The 21981-nt window shown below is 40.4% G+C and overlaps 1 pseudogene; it reads left to right on the forward strand.

Annotated features, from left to right (window-relative positions):
• The window catches only part of LOC119366694, an 8308-nt pseudogene extending 5687 nt beyond the window's left edge, over positions 1 to 2621 (forward strand).
• Positions 2622 to 21981: the final 19360 nt, after the last annotated feature.

Consider the following 21981-nt stretch of genomic DNA (forward strand, 5'->3'; position numbering starts at 1 on the left):
TATATATATATATATATATATATATATATATATATATATATATATAGTATATAGAACGAGTCTTGTCTTAGATGAGCAAATTCCTTCAAACAGATAAAAATAAAGATACAGACACGAGAAAATTCCCTAAAAAAATAAAAACTGACACGAGCAAATGGGAAGAAGTTACTGCATACACACATGGAAAGTGCCTGGCTACCTTTACGTGGCCGGCGTAATTTCTGGGAGCGCTGGGACTAAATCGTTTGTGCAGTACATACCATACCATACCATAGAGAGAGTCAGAGAGGGAATCCATCGCGCGTGTGCGTCAATCTGGCGACAAGGAAGGAAATTAAAGGAATAATTACTGCATGCAGCTAGCGTTTTCCACGGCTGGATGAATACACCTCTTTCCTTCCTTCCTTCCTTCCATCAAGAGAGCCTCCCTTGATTCCCTCGTCTTCCTCTTTGAAACTAGGCACCCCATTAATTCTATCCTCTTCCCAAACCGACGCATCCGTCCGTTCATCCCATCGCTGCCTACGCTCCCCTCTCCTCTCCTCTCCTCTCCTCTACTCTATAAATGGACGCCCCCTTGATCTCGACCAGCCCCGCCCCGCCCCACACCTTCCACCTCCTTCCCTCTCCTCAATCTCCACGTTGTAGATGGCAACGGTGGATCTAAGCAGCGTCATGTACATCCACCGGCAGCTCAGGGTTGTGCCATGACCACGCTGCCGCGCAAGAGATGCGGAGCGAGTTAAGACCAGTCGACATGCCCGGTGCAGCTGTGCGTGGTGGCCCTTAGACCGATCATGGTTTGTCGGCCATTACCGTGCCTGCCGCCTAGCACTCGTTGATCCGCCTTATATGTAAGAGCATGCATGTTGTTTCTTGATCTAATATTTCTTCTTCTTTTTGATAGAAATCTTGCCACGCCAACTGATAGTTGTTTCTTGATCTAATCTTGTTTTCTTCTTCTTCATAGAAATCTTGCCACACCAACTGATGGCTTCTCTTTTGTTGGAGAAAAAAATGATGTCGTCACATATATAGTTCTTGGTTTCATCTTGTGCTTGTTTTCTGAATCATTTTAAGAGTGCGGTTAGTTTATGCTCATCTTTTTTACCATATTTTCAGTTGAGTGTCCTTGTTCATCTTTATGTGCAAAACATAAATATTGATTCTCACTAGTTTTTTTTTCACTTTTGGTATCATTGACATAAGCCAAATGATGAGAAAAACAAGAAGTGGATGTATATGTTATTTTTCACCTGTAATTTTATTTGTTTTTTCACACGTCCTTAAGGGTGACAACACTATCATGACGCAACCACACTAGTTTTTTGTACAAGGTTCAAGTAGATAACAGTTCTGCTACAAGCACTAGTTAGATGATAGAAAACATACCGGTTAATCATATCCTAGTGCTCATAATCACCAAATTTGAGAACATGATTTATAGAATAGAACCCTCAGCATCGCCTATGGGTGCTTTAAGTATACTGTTTTTTTAACATGATAGCGTAAAAAGCCGATTTTCTTGATGTGGGACTTTTTGAATTGAAGTTTGAGATACCTTGAGCCTAAAATGGAAAATTCTTCCATTGTTGGTTGCCACTGTCTAGGGCATTGTTGACTTTTTTTATTTCTAGTTGATCCGATCCCTCTATCCTTGTTGCTAGCATGCACTTCTATTTGATTCTTGTACATGCACTTCTATTCAACATGAAACCAGTGTGGATTATTTCTTTCCACTTACTTAAAACTGTGTTGCGTCTAGACGGTGATAACCAAATATTTTAAAAAGAATCAGAATTTTGCATGACCTTCTTTTTGTATGTTCATCTTCTATCAGCCATTAGAACCTCATTTCTTGTGATTAAAAAATAATGGCCATATTGAACTCGTATTGTTGAACTCATATTGTGTTCTTGTCGGCGCTCCTACACTTGCTCTAAATAGCCTGTAGTTGTAAATCTTGCTTGATTAATGGTATTTTAAGCCAAGAGTTGTCTTGTCCATTTTTTAATTAGTCATATTGATCTCATATTCTTTTCATGTCAGTGCTCTAACACTTGCTCTAAATAGCTTGTAGCCGTGAAGTCTATTTGGCTTTAATAATATCCCTATCTTTCTGGTGGCAATTGGTGCTTTGGGTTTTACATTTTTTTTCCTTTGATGTCCACATAGGAGAGTAAGAATGCTTGTTGGATGGCTAGTAGGAGGCATGACTTCTTTTGTTTGTTGAGCTTCTACTCGCCATTATAATTCTAGCTTTTGGAGTTGATGAAATTCCGTTATGTTGCAGTTCCGGAGTGGCATGTGTCCTTTATTGTGTGGATGGGGATTGAGGTACATCGTCAGTTACGTCTGTTGGATTATCCTTTTAATTTCATTATTTTTCATTTTCAAAACATTGTGGATGGGGTTTGTAATAATGCATGGGAATGATTTTTATTGCTGGAATCCCGTCTCGGTTTTACACTATTTTCAGTTTGGTTACTTGTCGCTAGCACCACCGTGGTCGTTGTGGGGTCCTTCGTGTTCGGCATTTCGGTATGTAAATTGACCTATTCAAAGGGAATATGAGAATGCTTCCATTTATATATGTATCAAGTGTTGTGTTATTATTGTAGAACATTAAATATTTATTGTTTTTTAAGGGTAAATATTTATTGGTGGAGAACTTAAGATCGATCCTCTTTTTCTAGACAACAAGCACGCGGTATGATTTGAGAGAGAGAGAGAGAGAGAGAGAGAGAGAGAGAGAGAGTTTGGTTTAATATTAAAGTATAGAAAATCTGTTTATATCAATACTAACATGACTTGAGCATTTATTGTCATATTGCTTTGCATGATCGTAAGATAGCTAGCATGATGTTTTCATGGCTTGTCCGTTTTTTGATGTCATCGCTACGCTAGATCATTTCACATCCCGATACACCACCGGAAGCATTCATATAGTCATATCTTTGTTCTAGATATTGAGTTGTAAGTAAATAAAAGTGTGATGACCATCATTATTAGAGCATTTCCCCAGTGAGGAAAGGATGATGGAGACTATGATTCCCCCACAAGACAGGATGAGACTCCGGACTTTATGAAAAATAAAAGAGGCCAAAGAATCCCAACTAAAAAAAGAGAGGCCAAAGAAGCCCACCAAAAAGAAAAAAAAGAAGAAAAAAAAGAAAAGAAAAAAATGAGAGAAAAAGAGAGAAGGGGGAATGTTACTATCCTTTTACCACACTTGTGCTTCAAAGCAGCACCATGTTCTTCATAGAGAGAGCCTCCTATGCTTTCACTTTCATATACTAGTGGGAATTTTCATTATAGAACTTGGCTTGTATATTTTGAGGATGGGCTTCCTCAAATGCCCGAGGTCTTCATGAGCAAGCAAGTTGGATGCACACCCACTTAGTTTTCAGTTTGATATTTCATACACTTATAGCTCTAGTGCATCCGTTGCATGGCAATCCCTACTCACTCACATTTTTTTATTTTTATTTTGACCTGAAACTGTAGGGCTTGGGCCCCACAGATATACCCCGCGGTATGGCCCGGCCGGAGTCGTAAACCGGCCGGGACTTCGTAAACCGGTGGATGGTAAACCGGCAGATAGTTAAGACAGATGGCTAAGTCAGACGGTAAACTGGCGGGTGTTAAACCGGCAGATGGCTAAGACAGACGGTAAAGCGGCAAGTGTTAAACCGGCAGAGTTAAGACAGATGGTAGCACCGGCAGGTGTTAAGTCAATCATAACCCGGCAGACATTGTTAAACCGGCAGACATTGTTAAACTGGCAGACGTTGTTAAACCGACAGACAATGTTAAACCGGCAGACAATGTTAAACCGACAGACATTAAGAAGCCCAGGAAAGGAAGTCAAAATAGTTTAAGTTAAAGTCCGAGTTGGACTAAACATGTAACCCGCCCCTTCAACTTATATAAGGAGGGGCAGGGCTCCCCAAAGAGGGACAAGCAAGAAACAATCTCTAGGGCTAGCCACAACTAAAGGAGAGTCGGTTCACGGCGACTCCCTCGTGATGATAATGAGATCTAGCCTCAAACAGCATGTAGGGTTTTTACCGGATGATGTTTCCCGGGGCCCGAAGCTGTCTAAATCTTTGTCTTGTGTTGCGTCTCTCAATTCCGCTCAACCCCTCTCAAGCTGCCACATAGATGCACGGCCTCATGACTAAGTCCTCACCTTAGGACATCTGACGTGTTAATTCCACGACACCGATGATGTGCTTCCTCAATTGCTCGAGGTCTTCATGAGCAAGCAAGTTGGATGCACACCCACTTAGTTTTCAGTTTGAGCTTTCATACACTTATAGCTCTAGTGCATCCGTTGAATGTCACTCCCTACTCACTCACTTTTTTTTACCTGAAACTGTAGGGCTTGGGCCCCACAACAATTTTATTACTCCCAAACAAGATACATATGTGCAGTAATTACAAGGTCAGAGAGACCCAAAAGGAAAAAAGGCAAAGGAGAAAAACTAACCTCAAGGAGGTAAAAAAGATATCCATCTAATCAGATCATCTTTGAACTTAGGTTTAATCCTATGAACTAATAGAGAGATGTCCAAAATGAAAGAAGATCTCCACCTACGAAAAGATGGTTTGATATTCCTAAAAACCCTGTCATTTCTAACATTCTAGATATTCCAGCAAGCTAGAAAAACAACTTCATAGAAGAAAGACCATGCAAAATCCCTTCTAGCTTGATAAGCAATGGCAATCATGTCATCTCCAGCAGGCCAGCAGATTTGAGGATAATTCCAGACCCTGCAACTAAAGTTACACTGAAAGAATAGGTGATCCCTGTCCTCCTTGGTGTGTGTGGGACACAGCACACACCAATTTGAGTCAGAAACATTCCAGTGCCTTCTCTCCAGCATATCCTGGGTATTCAGCCGATCCATGACCAACATCCAAGCAAAGAACTTGATCCTCAAGGTGCAACAACTAGCCCAAATCCAGGACAGAATTGGGTTGGGCACAATATGCTTATGCAGAAAAGAATAATATTTCTTGGCAGAATAGTCCTTTCCATCCTCTTTCCAAACCCAAACATCATTCAACTGGTTGTTGTGACTGGAATTTACAAGCAAGGATTGCAATGTCTGTAACTCACCAAAAGCTCTCTCAGAGAGGGGTAAATGAAATAAAGAAGTGAGCTCACACATGTCAAAAACCTCAGCAGCAGAGATAAGAGGGTCAATGGCAAAAGAAAATAGCCTAGCAAATATTTGATCAAGTGGGGCACTGGAGTCCCCCAAAGACCAAGAATCAGACCAAAACAGGACTGTGTCACCCTTATGAACATGCACAACACAGACCAGCCTGAACTTATCCATTAACTTGCAAATATCCCTCCACCAGAAGGAACCACAGATGATTGTGGCATGAGGGACTCTCCCATGATAGTAGGTATTCCAAATCAAATGAACCCAGGGGACATCAACCTTATTGTAGAACTTACTAGCATGTTTGAGAACTAAAGCTTCATTCTGCAACCTCAAATTCAAAATACCCAGCCCACCTTTATTCTTTGGCCTGCAAACCAAACTCCAAGCAGCCAAAGATTGACCAGACTCCTGCCCATACTTTCTCCAAAGGCACTTCCTCTGAATTCTCTCTAATTGCTTTAAGATACCAGGAGACAGGTCCAGACTGCATAGGAAAAAAATAGGAATAGAGGAGAGGGCCGAGATCAAATACTGAAGCCTTCCTCCATGAGCAAGGAAGGAGGAGCTTACAGAAAGTTTCCTCTCCATGCTATCCACCAAAGGCATTAAGTCCAGAATTTTGGGTTTGTTGATTCCCACAGGCAGCCCAAGATAGGTAAAAGGCAGAGTGCCAACCAGACAACCAAAAACTGAAGCCAGCCTAGCAATCTCCACAAAATCTACATTAATAGGTAGCATAGAAGACTTATGATAGTTGACATGCAACCCAGTGGACTTGGAGAACAGAAGTAACATCTTCTTCAAAGCAACCAACTGATATTCTCAGCATGCAAGATAATTAGGGTGTCATCAGCATACTGAATAATGGGGTAGTCCTGGTCATGACAGGGAATGGGAAGCTCCAAGAGTCCTTCATGAAACATATCATTCACAACTGATTGCAACAAATCAGCAGCAATTGCAAACAGGAGTGGGGAGAGAGGATCACCCTGCCTAACACCTTTTTACAGGTAAATTTCTTACCAGGTACTCCATTAAGCAGAACTGAAGAAGTACCAGAAGCAAGGAATTGCTTAACCCAGGAAATCCATTTCTCATTGCAACCTTTGTGCCTCAAAATCTGAAAAATAGCCTCATGCTCAATAGAATCAAAAGATTTCTCAAAGTCCAACTTCAGAATAACAATAGGCCTTTTAGACTGGTGACATTGATGCAAGTATTCGAGTGTCCAAGCCACATAGTCCTGAATTGTTCTTGACTTGATAAAACCATATTGGTTTTTGTGCAAACATCTCATGATATCTAACTGTAATCTGTTAGCAGCCATCTTTGAAAGAAACTTAACCCCCATACCAGTAAGAGAGATAGGTCTAAAGTCATTAACAGATTCAGGAGACCTCTTCTTGGGCACCAGGGTGATGTATGAATAGTTGATATTCTCAGGATTAGCAATCCCTTCATGAAAAGCAGAAGCCAAAGCATAGAAGTCCTTACTGATAATGTGCCAACACTTTTTGAAGAAAAAGCCATTAAATCCATCAGGGCTAGGTGACTTGTCAATAGGCATTTTCTTGACAGTGTTATCCATTTCCTCCTTGGAGAAAGGGTTGGTCAAGGAATCCAGACCCTCCACCCTAACCAAAATAGAGGAGAGATCAAAACACATTTCAATCCCATGACTAGTGCCCATTCTGTTTTTGAAATTAAGCCAAAGAGCAGCAGCCATTTGCTCATGATCAGACACCACAGAACCATCCTCCAACCTTAATGAAGCAATGGAATTATGCCTATATCTTTCAGAGGCCAGAGTATGAAAAAATTTAGTGTTCTCCTCACCCACTTTAATGGATCTAACAGTACATCTCTTCCTCCAATATAGGTACTGAAGGTGCAAGAGATGCTCCAGATGCAACTTGACAAGATTTCTGAAGTTGAATTCATTCCTGAAAAGGGGCCTCAACTCCTCCAAGCAATCCAAAATGAGAACCACTCTGTTGCATTTAGCAATTAAAATCTTCATTTTGGAGACATTCATATGCCAACTCTTGAGATCTCTCCTCAAGGATTTGAACTTAGCAGCAATATTCGCAGTAATGTGTGCTTTGTTTGAAGTAGAAGACCAAGAAGAAGACACACAATCAAGAAAACCCTGCAACTCCACACAATAATTCTGAAAACGAAAGATGTTACATTTTGGAATAGAGGTGTTGATAGCCACCACACATGGCACATGATCTGAAGCTGTCCTTGCAAGTGGCAACACTTGAGTGGAAGGGTAACAGGAGATCCAATTAGCAGAAGTAAAAAACCAGTCCAGCTACTCAAGGAGAGGATTATCTTGCATTGATATCTATTGATGGGCATCTCCATAGACCGTTGATATGCCTAGTCGATGTGAGACTTTCTCCTTTTTTGTCGTCTCCACATAACCCCCACCATCATATTCTATTCCACCTATAGTGCTATGTCCATGGCTCACGCTCATGTATTGCGTGAAAGTTGAATAAGTTTGAGATTACTAAAGTATGAAACAATTGCTTGGCTTGTCATCGGGATTGTGCATGATTAAATACTTTGTCTGATAAAGATAGAGCAACAGCCAGACTATATGATTTTGTAGGGATAACTTTCTTTGGCCATGTTGTTTTGAAAAGACATGATTGCTTTATTGGTACGCTCGAAGTATTATTATTTTTATGTCAAACGATAGACTATTGCTTTGAATCACTTGTGTCTTAATATTCATGCCATGATTAGCCATATGATCAAGATTATGCTAGGTAGCATTCCACATCAAAAATTATCTTTTTTTTTATCACTTACCTACTCGAGGACGCGTAGGAATTAAGCTTGGGGATGCTGATACGTCTCTGTCATATCTATAATTTTTGATTGTTCCATGCCAATATTATTCAACTTTTATATACTTTTGGCAATTTTTTTTCTATTTTTTGGGACTAACATATAGATCCAGTGCCCAGTGCCAGTTCCTGTCTGTTGCATGTTTTTTGTTTCGCAGAAACCCAATATCAAACGGAGTCCAAACGGGATAAAAATGGATGGAGATTTTTTTTGGAATATTTATGATTTTTGGGAAGTAAAATCAACGTGAAACAGTGTCTGGGGTGTCCACGAGACAGGGGGCCGCGCCCCAGGGAGGCAGGCACGCCCTAGGATCTCGTGGGCCACCCCTAAGGCGGTTGAAGCTCTTCTTTTGGCGCAAGAAAGCTAATTTTATGAGAAAGGTCTGGGCGAAAGATTCACCCCAATCGGAGTTACGGATCTCCAGATATAAAGGAAACGGTGAAGGGGTAGAATCAGAGAACGCAGAAACAGAGAGATGGATCCAATCTCGGAGGGGCTGTCTCCCCTCCCATGCCATGGGAGCCAAGGAACAGAGGGGAAACCCTTCTCCCATCTAGGGAGGAGGTCAAGGAAGGATAAGAAGAAGGGGGCCCTCTCCCCCTTGCTTCCAGTGGCGCCGGAGCGCTGCCGGGGGCCATCATCATCACCGCAATCTTCACCAACAACTTCACCGCCTTCATCACCAACTCTTCCTCCCTCTATGCAGCGGTGTAACCTCTCTCTTACCCGCTGTAATCTCTACTTAAACATGGTGCTCAACGCTATATATTATTTCCCAATGATGTATGGCTATCTTATGATGTTTGAGTAGATCCGTTTTGTCCTATGGGTTAATTGATGATCGTGATTGGTTTGAGTTGCATGTTTTATTATTGGTGCTGTCCTATTGTGCCCTCCGTGTCGCGCAAGCGTGAGGAATTCCTGCTGTAGTGTTTGCAATATGTTTATGATTTCCTTATGGTGGGTTGCGTGAGTGACTGAAACACAAACCCGAGTAAGTAGGTTGTTTGCGTATGGGATAAAAGTGAACTTGATACTTTAATGCTATGGTTGGGTTTTACCTTAATGAATCTTTAGTAGTTGCGGACGCTTGCTAGAGTTCCAATCGTAAGTGCATATGATCCAAGTAGACAAAGTATGTTAGCTTATGCTCTCCCTCAAATAGAACTGCAACAATGATTACCGGTCTACTTATCGATTGCCTTGGATAAATAACTTTCTCGTGACAAAAAGCTCTCTACTAATATTTACTTTATTGCATCTTTATCTAAACAGCCCCTAGTTTATATTTACATGCTCTTTATTGTCTTGCAAACCTAGCCTTTCACACCTACAAAGTATTTCTAGTTTCATACTTGTTCTAGGTAAAGCGAACGTCAAGCGTGCGTAGAGTTGTATCGGTGTTCGATAGAACTTGAGGGAATATTTATTCTACCTTTAGCTCCTCATTGGGTTCGACACTCTTACTTATCGAAAACTGTTGCGATCCCGTATACTTGCGGGTTATCACCAGTCACGTTAGTTTGGACCTGCACACAAACAAAGAGATGTAACCCCAAAATTAACAAGAGAGAGAGAGAGAGAGAGATAGATGCACAACCATACACACACACACACACACAGAGAGAGAGAGAGATGTTGTTTTTCACAAGACAGAAAAGGGTACATGAACTTACCGCTTTTTTCAGGTGTGCTATATCGTAGTTCGTATTGGCTGGCATTTCAGCCTAAAAATTCTCAAATGTCCTCAGCATCTTCATATGGAACTTATTCAAGTACTCCGGCAGGAGAAAAGCGGCGCTCTTATCCCATCTTAAAGGACAATTCACAAAAACAATCTTAAGACAAGTTATCGTAGTTTGACAATTCTTTGTTTGCATGTTAACCTAACCTTTTATTTTCATATACTCTTCGTCTTTCTTCAACAAATTAAGAACCACTAGTTTCACTTTGCTCCATGAGGCAAATAGTGTAACATGACATCATGATTTCGTTATAGGCAATATATCTCATTCGTTACTGCATTTAGATTTTCTTTCATCCACCTCTTATTATGGCGACATATATGTTTGTGTATAATCTAATCATGCATCACATTTTCATTTGAAATTGCAATTGTAACTAGATAGTAGTGAGCATTATCTCATTACTTGTATGTACCAATGAGTGCTATTGTGTTAAGACTTATGAAAATTTCATATCAACATGGAATTTTAGCGGTGGATCTGCCCGCGCACAGGGACGTGGTGGGGGGCACCGGACAAATCAATAATTCACCATCGGATTCAGCTCGTCCACCTCTGGACGTGGTGATTATCGAAAGAATAGTAATATGCTCCTAGTTTGAAGCATTATTTGTATACCAATTTTTTCTTGTTAGAATTGCACTCTTATGGTCACGACAATGCAGGGTGTTGAATTAATTCTTCTTAAATACTAAAAATAGTTATTATCCAGTATATACATGTTAGTAATTACTTCATCACTTTGAACATCATGGAAAAATCACGTTGCGCACATATTTACTGACTGCGATTGGGAGTGATTCTAAGGATGTATTGATATGATATGGACTCGCTATCTTAGTGGAATATACATTAGATGCATTGACAATTTGAGAGATAAAATGTACATCTAAATCAGTCCCACCTTTGCATTGCTTCATGTAGCTTCCAACTGTCCTCTAGGGTGGCATGGTTATCATATATGTCATCCAATGTGGTAATTAGTACAATCATCTTTGTGATCATACTATGAGTGAGCTCAAATTTTGTGTCATAGTACAACATAGAGGCCCATGTATAACCCTCCGCCACACGATCGCGGATAAAGCTTAGCTCGATATATCTAAAAAAATATTTCCACCACCTGTGAATTAATTAAGCAATGTTATCTGAACTAGTACATATATAGCCCACATAGAATATAACATCGCTAGCCCCATTAAGAGATAAAAGAACAATGGTCAATTATTACTAAAAGCATGTGCATTCCTCTATCACTACACCATGTATGTAATTATCCTACAATGCACAGAAACTAATGAAACACTGAAGCATCATGAACCATTAATGAATATGCATTCTCATATTGATCAAAAAAGGCAACCATGTAAGCTCTTAATTTCAATGACGTTAAGTACTAAAATGTAGTATTAACTAGACTTTTGGCTTTTTGTTTGTTTGAAGATGTAGTATGTGAGGGCAACCACTCATGAATCATTACTGGGTTATATATTCTGTTTATATAAGAGAGATAAATAACATACCTGGTAATAGCTTTGAGCTCCTTCAAGTGGAAATTTTGCTGAAGGTTGAAATCCAATTTGGCAAGCTCCAGTAGGATCGGGTTATGCTCCTCTTGTTCGTACTCTAGGATATAATGTAGCATTTCCACCCTCTTATTTGTCCTTGGCATTAGTATGTGAAGGGCACGTTGGACTTGTTGAGCTAGTGGGGTCTTTAAACTACTACTACATGACTCAAGATGATGCCTTGCAAAAGCTATGGCTTCTTCGAGTTCTGCCTCACCATGAATTAGAAGATGAGATGCATTGTATAGACATAATAGTGTCCTGGGTTCATTTGTTATATCATTGATGAAGCTTCCATCTTCACTTTTGAATCGATTAAAAACATCTGTAAATCGATAAATAAATGTTGGTGTTCTCGTGACCACATTGTCAATGGAGCTTCTATTGTTGTACACATGCCGTCCGTATTATGAATTATTTTGCAAATAAGGTTACCAATCTAATATTCATAACTCAATTTCTTAGTCAGTTAAAAATTTGAACATCATGATTTTTCTTTCATAATTTTTCGTAACCAACTATGTATAACAAGAGAAAATTGTTAGGATCATATATACCTGGAGATACCCAGTGTCCATGTTCCCTCAGCAAGCGAAACGGAAGGGCAGCTTCATAGAGGTTGTAGTTACTAAATTCACTCTTCAGGATTTGCCTCATAGCGGTGTCAATCTGGTCTTCAAAGAGGTGATCGATTCCGAGATGTTGTAGTGTATCCACTAAGGACATTTTTACCATTGTGTCATTGCTGGTTTTAAACAACATACATATGTCTTCCTTCAGTTTTTTTGCCCTAAGTGTCATCCACTGCTTGGATTTCTGCAATGCAAGCATTGAACATTTTTAATTAACCAAAAGGGACAAGGTTTAGCTAGGTAAAAAAAATGTCGCCAAAACAAAAAATAGTTGAAAAAAATCTAACAACTCGTATCTCCAGTGAAAGAAAATGGACCAAAAGTACATGACTGTATAGAATAACCATATATATCCTTTCATTGAGTCCAACTTCCCAACATATGCCAACCAAAGGCTACCCACATGTATCTTCTAATTGTGTCGGTCGTGGCCAGCATATTTAATTTCAAAAGCATGCGTGTGGTTTCAAGTTGCTTCCACTCAAGCATGGAGTTACACTAGACGATTTACTTATGACTATGCGTTGTGTTGATGCTATACAAAGTAGACATCTAAATATGACAAATCTGTACCGCTGGATATGTGAAATATAAATTCTGTACACATATTCAGATACTATAAGAAGTGTCGACTAGTGAAGTACACACGATAAGCAACCGGTTGACATGGATCACTAGAGGAGCATGGATGGTAACTAGAAATGTGTTCCTACTTGGGCCTGCAAGTAGTGGGTGCATGGTGTATATTTTGGCACCTCTTTGGCTGGCCTAACGTAGGCCGGAGTAGTAGATACTAGTACAAAAATGCATACAATAGTTACAAATAAATACCTTTGTGCATGGTGACATTTTGTGCCATAAATAGTTAGCCTTTATTATATACCTGTAATGGTAGTTGCTCATATCCAGCAAAGAAGTCCATCCATGGTGAGGGCTCGTAGCTGAATGTAGGAGTAGCAGCATTGCCGGACGCCATGGAAATTAACCGTTGCTTATTTGTTTCGAAGATTTAGTAGCTTAGGCTATAGATAGCTTTGTTCGGGGAGGAAGGAGAATGTGTGCCTGAGGCCTTTAAATATTGTCTCTCATCGTTAGCAGCCGGCCGGCCGAACTATAAAGGCGACTGCATGCACTACTAATCTACCAACCTTCCGGTTGATTATCCGGTAGTGCCTTTAGACCCACTCGATTGATGGGCATAAAATCATCAATTTCCGACGTGGAGAAATCTATTTTAGCTTGCTATACTTGTGACTTGCACTGTTCCTTAGCCATTTTGTCCGTTTTTTACATGTCACATAGTATTGTCATGTTTATGTTCAGAATTTACATCCACATACTTGTAACCATCCTCTATATACATGAATATTTTGTATTCATTTATTTTGAAACTTGAATATGTATCTTATCTTTTTGGCAGTTCAGATGTACCTCAGATCAGAATATTCCAGCCCTTTCTGGGTCCAGTTGTTCGTTGTACATATACTTAATAGAAAAAACTGGTTGCCAAATTTACATTCAATTTGTGTTGTAATCCAAAATATCACACTAATTTAAATTTGATAGAGCATGTAAAAATAACAATTCAAAACTATTTTAATTTATGTAGAATGTACAGAGAAAAATAATGGAACTGCCAAAGTTAAATCAAAGTTTACTTTCAGGAATGTATTTCTTCTCGCATGTATTGTATTTATCTTCATAGGATGGATCGTTGGTCAAAGTCCATGGCAGCCCCTAGATTGCATCTCATAGCAGCCGCACACAGAGCATTACAGTGTTAGCTCAACACATGCAATTGGCGTGACAATGTATAGTCAGCAAAACACTGATGCCAATTGTTGTGATCACTCATCATGCATGCAGGTCTCTTATGCATAGAGCCAATAATCCATTGTACATCATTTTTCGATTATACTACATTGAGTTTAAGATGAATGCATGATGCGCATTAGCAGTCGGGCGAATTATACTAGATAGTCCCTCTTTCGATTTATAAGGCCGAAGTGTATCCCTAAAGTAATCATTTAATCAAAGTAACACCAAATGTATATCATAAATGGTATATCTTTAGAAGTTTTCTATGGAATATTTTTCTTGTGATATAATACTAGCATTATGTTGGTCGAATTGATGATTATTCAGTACATGTGGGCCTTATAAATTGGAGAATGAGTACAAAGAAAATGTTTCTATTCTACTCCATGATTGAACTGTGTGTTGTGCTTGCTGTCGCTTCCTACAGAGGAAGGATAGGTAGTCACATGTGCCTGCTCCACCATCAGAGACCCAGGGAGTATAAAAAAACTCTAGATAGCTAACACTAATAAATTAGGGCATGCATTTATTACCATCTTTATGCCATGTTATTAAAGTATCATAGCTTGACGGTAACTCCCCCTACCTAACCATAGCTGCCCGGTCCAAGATCTTAACTGTTTTTACCTGTGATCCATCGTCTCTACTATGTCGTGAGGTTGGCAGATGCAAATATTATAGCTTTTCTTTGAGGTCTTCTTTATCGACTATGTCAACGACACCAGCGCCTTGCGAAATACTAGTTCTCCTTCTCCTTAAGTTGTCCTTCTATGTGTTGATCTGGTTTTCAGGATCATGTGGTCTAGTAAACCATGGTAGGGATTTTCGTTCATGGTCTACTGAATAAACTTTGTGCACTATTCCAGATGGGGCGGGAATTGAAGAGTTTTTATTTGCTGAAGATGAAGATGAAACCTTTTTTTCTAAATAAAAAGACAAGCACACACATGAGTTAACTTCAGGAACATTTATCCTTGGTCAAAGACAATGGCCCGCAGATTGCAGCGATGTTTCATAGCATTGAAGTTTCATGGATCTTATAGCAGTTACTCATGGATCTTATAGAATTATTGGCTCGGCAGTGATGGCGGCTGATTCCATCGAGACTAAGGCATAGTCGAGGATTTACCGCCTGGGCCGGTTGATTTGTATTGGTCGGTGCGACGGCTCGGTGCCATTCAGTAGTTGCGGTGGTGCGGCAGTCCGAGCGACAGAGGGCTCGGTGGATCTGACTTTGCAGCAGTACAGTGGTGGCGTCTTTGGCCGGAAGCGGCCTGATTTGAATGGATTTGGTAGCAGCTACGGAGTGGGAGGGGAGGCATTTCTGCATGTTCACCTAAGGGAATGTTCCGGATGGTGGTTTGACTGCACGCGGCTGCGTTTTTGTTTTGCGAGACTTGTGCATGGTGTTGTATATTTGCAGCACAAGAGGGTATCTTTTAGGGTGCCTCTAATTAGGACCACAAAAATATAGAGATTGGGGCAGCTGTTGGAGCACCGTTTTTATGTCAAAATGTCGTAAAGAGCATTTTCTTTACGCCTCTACTATATTTTAAATCACGTATTGGAGATGCTTTATGTGTGTTCATTTTCTCCATAGGTGTCGCCCACTCCTTCAAATACTTGCCCCTAAGCGTATGCATATGAGGGCAACCATTGGTGGTGCACGAGTCAGGTGAAGATGCGACCTGGTGCAGCTTAAGCCATTTGCGAGCGGGTGCATGGGACGGGTCGGTGACACTTAGGCTGGTCTGGCTCAGCCATTCGACCGGTTTGGGTGCAGAGAAAAGGATGGAAAGAGGAAAACTTTTACATGGTGCTACGTCTTGAGCTTGCGGTGGTTTTCCCCGAAGAGGAGAGGATCATGCAGCAAAGTAGCGTAAGTATTTCCCTCAGTTTTTGAGAACCAAGGTATCAATCCAGTAGGAGGCCACGAGCAAATCCCTCGTACCTACACAAAACAAATAACTCCTCGCAACCAACCTGAATAGGGGTTGTCAATCCCTTCACGGTCACTTGCGAGAGTGAAATCTGATAGAGATGATAGATAATATTTTTGGTATTTTTGGTATAAAGATGCAAAGTAAAATAAAAAGGCAAAGTAAAAAAGCAAAGCAATAATAAAGCGTAGGAAGATTAATAAGATGAAAATAGACTCGGGGGCCATAGATTTCACTAGTGGCTTCTCTCAAGAGCATAGGTATTTTACGGTGGGTGAACGAATTACTGTTGAGAAATTGACAGAATTGAGCATAGTTATGAGAGTATCTAGGTATGATCATGTATATAGGCATCACGTCCGAAACAAGTAGACCGACTCCTTCCTGCATCTACTACTATTACTCCACTCAACGACCGCTATCCAGCATGCATCTAGAGTATTAAGTTAATGAAAACAGAGTAACGCCTTAAGCAAGATGACATGATGTAGAGGAATAAATTAATGCAATATGATAAATACCCCATCTTGTTATCCTCGATGGCAACAATACAATACGTGCCTTGCAACCCTTTCTATCAGTGGGCAAGGACACCACAAGATTGAACCCAAAGCTAAGAACTTCTCCCATTGCAAGAACTACCAATCTAGTTGGCCAAACCAAACTGATAATTCGAAGAGACTTGCAAAGATAACTCAATCATACATAAAAGAATTCAGAAAAGATTCAAATATTGCTCATAGATAATCTTGATCATAAACCCACAATTCATCGGTCTCAACAAACACACCGCAAAAAGAAGATTACATCGAATAGATCTCCACGAGAGAGGGGGAGAACATTGTATTGAAATCCAAAAAGAGAGAACAAGCCATCTCGTTACTAACTGTGGACCCAAAGGTCTGAGGCAAACTACTCACACTTCATCGGAGAGGCTAAGAAGTTGATGTAGAAGCCCTCCGTGGTGGAATCCCCTTCCGGCGGAGCTCCGGAACAGGCCCCAAGATGGGATCTCGTGGATACAGAAAGTTGCGGCGGTGGAATTAGGTTTTTGGCTCCGTATCTGATCTGTTGGGGGTACGTAGGTATATATAGGAGGAAGGAGTACGTCGGTGGAGCTTTGAGGGGCCCACGAGGCAGGGGGGCGCGCCCTCCACCCTCGTGGCCGCCTCGTGGCTTTCTTGACGGAGGGTCCAAGTCTCCTGGGTCTTATCTGATGAGAAAATCACTTTCCCGAAGATTTCATTCCGTTTGGACTCTGTTTGATATTCCGTTTCTTCGAAACACTGAAATAGGCAAAAAAACAGCAATTCTGGGCTGGGCCTCCGGTTAATAGGTTAGTCCCAAAAGTAATATAAAAGTGGAAAATAAAGCACAATATAGTCCAAAACAATAGATAATATAGCATGGACCAATCAAAAATTATAGATACGTTGGAGACGTATCACATGGCGTAACCATGACGGGGCTTTTCTTCACCCTCAATTTAGCAGATTTTGTCACCTACAAAACTATTGGGGCAGGAATTTAAAAGTTTTAGTTTTCTCTAAGATGAAGCCGTTGTGCAGGTAATTTGGTACTGGTTCCTATTTTGCATGTCTGTCATGGTTGTGTTTGTGAAAATTACTTCATCTATCGTTTAGTAGAGAATTTTCTGGATCTTGTATTTCGTTTGGTAACCGTTCTTTTGTCTGGTTTATCAGCCTAATGCAATGTGCCAGTTTCTCAGCATAGGCCGAGTAGATGGGTTTATTTCTGTTTGGACGTGTGGCACTTATGAGATCGCAAACAGGCTACAAAGAAAAGGACATGTACGCGGTGTGCTTTGTGCACTGCTTCTCTTGCCACATGTGTTATTGTTATCTTTATATATATGATTGAGACAACATCATCTAGATTGCATCCACTTTTCATAGCAGCCGCACCAGCTGGAACAGTATAAGGCACATACCATCGTGAGTATGACAATCAGGCCTATCTTTACGTAGTTGTGACCACTCAACGCATGCATGCTTCCACGTTTCTCACCGTCAAGTAGCAGCCGGAGGAATCCGGTATATGATCTTGTGCGTACTGGGAATTCGGTGCGGCGTCCACTAGATCGACTTTAAGATCTGCTCTTCACTGGGAATGTTAGCAGACGGTTGAATCATTTTTAGTATACAGGCCATGACATCTTTATGTTCTGCCCCACTAGTTCAACATCCATGCGTGCATTCATACTCCATTTTTAGCAGCCGGTAGGAGTCACCTTCAACTACAATGTATTATTACAGGATAATATATATGGACGAAAACGTCACAGGACAGTCAGACTTAACAAATTACCATTAGATTAGATAGACACGTCTCACCTCCCTGCATGCCTGCACACTTTGTACCATGCTAATTAATTGTACGTGAGTAATTTAATGTGTTACTACCTTTGAAAATTTAGTTGCATTCAGACACAAGAGGAACATAAAGTATTTGTAAGGGCCTCCTTTAAGTTGACAGGATAATCCTCCATATCTGCCAAACGAAGCTAGCAATCACATTGCGCCATGAATATAAATTTGGCCTCGCGAGGGTGAGCTAACTCCTATTTAGATGGCCACGGGTCTAAGCGGGGAAAAATAAGAGAAATAAAGGACAACTACCAGGCAGCCTACACTCGAACCCATGGTGAGGATGTGAGGAAAAAGAATAGGAAAAGACTATGTGTTGTGGCCCTAGAAAGCTCTAAGGATCAGTTTGGTTTGCGTCCTCGTTGTTTCAAGCCTGGCCTGTAGCATGCATGTGATCTGCCTAGGAGGTGTTTCTTTAGTTCCTGGAAAAGATCGTAGTGCCCGGGCCTAGATAACCAGGCATCTTCATTAGCCTACCAAGCTTCCAAATTCCTGGGCCTGCGCACTAGCTAATAGCTGTCTGGCCTCTAATACAAGTATAGGGACTTGTGCCAACCATTAGGACTCTCTTTAGTTTTTGTGCGGACATTTATTCCTTAATACGAGTACACTAGTCCAGGTAGGAACCAAACACATCTCTGCCTAGCTTGCCTGACCAGGCACGAAAAAGAATATTCCTAGTCAGCAATATTCTTCAGGCGTGGTGTCCAGTGTAGTAACCAAACTAGCCCTAAATAAAAATATCTATGACCGAACATTATGCATATACGTAGGAGGCAAAACTAGGCGTCAAATTGACTTCTAACGTCGGCTGAATATCAAAAACATCATATATATATTCCTGTAAACCTGATAGAGTATGTGACAAAATTAAAAATCAATTTAAACAACAAATTCCTGGTAGCTAGCATTCATAACTAAAATGTACCTTTGTGTTGCTATTTTTCAGGTCTTGTAGTTTAGTTAGTAATCAATGTTTTGCCTGATTTATTAGTTTAATGGAATATGTAGGTTTTACGTCATAGTTCGAGTACGACAATGCTTTCTTGTAACAAGTTTTAGCATTATCTTCGTATGATTGATACTAGGCCAAAGACAATGCTGCCTAGATTGCATAGATGTTTCATAGCAGCCACTCCAACCAAAACATTGCAAGGCTAGATTACCAGAAAGGCACAGATCAATCATGGGCACGAAAATGCATAGCTATAGTAATCAGGTATATCTTGCACGTACTCTGTGGGTGTGACACGCATTAGATGCATGCATGGCGCATGTTAGCCGCCGGACGAATGCTGGTGGGATGCACGCGAGTTCAAGACAATCTGCTCAATAATTGCGCGGCTGCATTCATGTTCGTTGCTTTGTTAGCAGTCGGCGGAGTCACATTCAACTATAATGTTTTATTTAGACATACGGATGAAAACATCACACGACAGTCACCACTCAATAGTATAGTATTAAGATTGACAAGGCAGTCACCATTCAAATAGTCATTTCCGGTGGCAACTAAAAGATTTAATAAATTTGTTGAGAAATATAGGCGCGCTTTGACACAAGAAGAACATAAATATTTGAATGCGCCTTCTTTGAGTTAGGGCCATAGATATCTTGTTCCATGTCCACCAACCGAACCTAGTAATCACATTCTACCATAGATCTAAACAAAAAGAGATAGAATTAAAATATGATAAGTGGTAGCATACTGTCTGTTAGTGGTCTGCCCATGATGCATTGAGCAGCACTATCAAGTTTGTGGGCAATTATATATATATATATATATATATATATATATATATATATATATATATATAGAGAGAGAGAGAGAGAGAGAGAGAGAGAGAGAGAGAGAGAGAACAAGTGTTGGGTCTGTGCAATTAAGTACTTCCTCCGGTCCTTTTTACTCTGCATATTAGATTTGTGTCAAGTCAAATTTTGCAAAGTTTGGCCAAGTTTATATTAAAAAGTATCAGCATCTACAATACCAAATATATATACTATGAAACTACATTTCATAATGAATCTAACAATGTTGATTTGACATTGTGAATGTTAATACTATTTTCTATAAGTTTAGTGAAGGTAGAGATATTTTGACTTCGGACAAAACTTATATGCGGACTAAAAGGGACCAGAGGGAGTAACAAGAAAGCCCTGTGACTTAAGATGCGTCACTAAGCGACATACTTAATGAGGTGGGAGTTAGGAGGATGATTGTATATTAGTTTTCACTGCAATCCGCAAAGATGATTAATCAGAGTTCAAGGATAGCGGATTTTTACAACAAATCTGTGACACTGAAAGTGTGAGCAGACTGAAAAGATAGAGTAATTGCTTATGGTCTATAGACTATGGAGTAATACAGTCTCAGTATAATGGATACGCCACTGGGTTTGACACTCTTACTTATCGAAAGGACTACGATTGATCCCCTATACTTGTGGGTCATCAAGACTCTTTTCTGGCGCCGTTGCTTGGGAGTGAAGCGCTCTTGGTAAGTGGAAATCGGTAAGGAAAAATTTATATTACGTGCTAAAACTTATTGTCACTTGTTACTCTGGAAAACAATCCTATGAGGGGTTTGTTCGGGGTATCTTCACCTTGACCGGAAACACAAAGAGTTGCCCCTCAACCTACGACACCTACTTAAAATATTAGTTATGAAATTCCTTCCGGTATGATAGAATATCAGCTAGCTAATCCTTTTGCAGAAGATGGAACGAAGCATCCCGATGTGCATTTAAGACATGTGGATGAAATTTGTGGATTTTTTAAGCTTGCAGGTTTACCCGGAACGAAGCATCCCGATATGTCATGTTGCTTTTTGCTATACTCTATTTATTATTAAGTTAATACTTTGAGATGCATATTGGATAGCGGTCTTGGGGTAGAGTAATAGTAGCATGCATGTTGGATAGCGGTCTTGGGGTGGAGTAATAGTAGCAGATGTAGTTGGATTAATGGTCTACTTGTCATGGACTTAATGCCTATATGCAATTATGCCATGAATGATCATATATAGTTATAATTTGCGCTATTCTGCCAATTACCTAACAGTAATTTGTCCACCATGCTACTATATGTTTTTTTGGAGAGATGCCTATAGTGAACTTATGGCACCCCGACTCTATTTTCCATCAATACAAAAACTCCTACAATTTCTCTTTACCTTTTGTTAATGTTTTGCCGCTTTTCCCAATCACTAATTTCTTTTAATCTTGTAACTAGCAAGAACAAGGGGAGTGACGACCCGCTTGCCTTCGTTGGGTGCAAGTAAATTAGTTGTTTGTGTGCAGGTATAGCTAAATTGTTAGATTCATGACTCCTACTAGTTCGATAAACCATGGTTCTTAACTATGGGAAATAGTATCTGCTGCCGTGCTACATCACCCTTCCTCCTCGGGGAAATCCAACAACTCCTGTGGGAGTAGCAACATTCAAGAACTGGTGTTGAGGTTTATGTTCGATCAGTGTGACGCCTCTCTTCGGCATGGAACTTGGCCACCTATCCTTGGACATGCCGCCCATGGACGTAGCGGTCACCTTAGACATGGTTGTGGAAGTGGGCTCTTTCTCGCTCAGGATGCCAACTTATTATTGGAAGTGGGTGAGGCATCTAAACAACAGTCCCGAGAGAAAGGTCCACATGGCACGCATGGATGTATGCGAGTTTTTCAAGGAGATGTCAGAGTAGAGGAAGATCAACAAAGGTCATGTTGGTAATGTCAAGGACAACAAGGTGTGGCTATTATGCCCTCCTTCCTCGAAGACCCAGACTACTCTTGTTGACTTGATTTGTACGATGGTCATTAGCTATGTGATTGCTGCAAGGGATACTGTTGGAAT

The sequence above is a fragment of the Triticum dicoccoides genome, chromosome 2B (genome assembly GCF_002162155.2).
Source record: "Triticum dicoccoides isolate Atlit2015 ecotype Zavitan chromosome 2B, WEW_v2.0, whole genome shotgun sequence".
Classification (NCBI taxonomy): domain Eukaryota; kingdom Viridiplantae; phylum Streptophyta; class Magnoliopsida; order Poales; family Poaceae; genus Triticum; species Triticum dicoccoides.